This window comes from Otolemur garnettii, unplaced genomic scaffold, assembly GCF_000181295.1.
Source record: "Otolemur garnettii isolate 467f Iridium unplaced genomic scaffold, OtoGar3 scaffold00012, whole genome shotgun sequence".
NCBI lineage: Eukaryota > Metazoa > Chordata > Mammalia > Primates > Galagidae > Otolemur > Otolemur garnettii.
Genome location: NW_003852407.1, coordinates 27,339,818 through 27,341,300, shown reverse-complemented (window position 1 = coordinate 27,341,300; position 1,483 = coordinate 27,339,818).

Genomic DNA, 1,483 nt, shown 5'->3' with positions numbered 1-1,483 from the left:
AAAAAAAAAAAAGGTGAAATTCTAAAATCTCAATTTCCCAGAAACACCTAGAAGTAAAATCTTCTTCACCCAAATCAGAAAATCTGTATTTCCCTTCTAACGCATTAATGCACTTAAAAACGGAACCCACAAATAGGTGACATTTATCAGTCCATGTTGGTGATTAGGAAGAAGAGACAAGTGTTTGGTTGCCTATTGTTGCATAACAGACCATCTTCAAAATTAGTAGCTTAAAACAGTAAGTATTCCCTGGTGCATGATTTAGCAATCTGGGCTGCGTCTCTCATCATGGGAGGGTCGCATGGGCCTATAACATCTAAGATGGCTTTACTCTGCCACATCCTGTGTAGTCTCGCGTGTTCCACGACATCCTTTCCACACACCTTTCTTTAGCAGTAGTTAAACTTCCTTACAGCGTAGAATCTGAGTTCTAAAAGAAAGAGTTCGAAGAGGAGAAGAGCTTATCAAGCCTGTTTGCATCATGCATATCAGTCCCATTTGCCAAAGTAAGTCATAATTCCACGCGCAGACTCACACCTGTTTGGATTGTTCCTTCCTGGGTGAGGTTAGGCAAGCCACTTGGTCTCTATCTGCCTCAGATCCTTCACCACTCAGTATGAGAGGACATGACTCTCAGTGGCACCATTCACGGGGGCAAACAATCTCATAGTCTATCATACTTAACAGAAAAAATGTAAAGGTCGCATAAAGACAGATTCTGTTTTTCTGAATAAGGTAACCTAGAAAACTGCTAATGTTTCAGAGTTTTGTAAGATAGCACCACCAGTGTTCAGGGGATGTTTCTAATGGTTTGTGGGGCTATCTAAACTCACCAGATTAGACTAACCAAGCCAATGGATTGGTCCATAAACGCGTGCTGAACACCTACTGAGTCATTATCACTATACATAGTGGTATGGAATGGGTGTGAGGGCGATCTGGCTGTGACACCTGTCACCCCATTGAGGGCCACAGTTGATTCAACTGATCTAGCTGATGAGGTAGGTGTCCCCTTCCTCCCTTCCCCCTCCACTTGTGTCCTTCCCAAAGCTGCATGCTCATTGGAAGAGAATGACTTCCCTGGATAAAGAAGGACTGTTATTTTGTCAAAGGTATAATGGTAGCTGTGCTCCTCTGCTAGAAGCTCCAAAATAGCTCTCAAACTGGTGCGAAAGGTACATTTTTCTTGTATTACAAGTAGCTGCCATGGGGTTGGAGAACATAAATATAGTCCCTGGATTATGGACAACTCGATTTAAGGGCAACCTGATTTATGGCATTCTGTACTTACCCGTGGTCCCCCAAGGCTTCCCATAAGGATAATTTATAGTTCAGTAATTAAATTAAGAAGACAGAAACTAGACCCACACCTTTTACCATTAACTAAGATAGATTCTCACTGGATTAAAGATTTAAACTTAAGACATGAAACTATAAAAATACTAGAAGAAGGCTTGGTGCCTATGGCTCAAGTGGCTAAGGC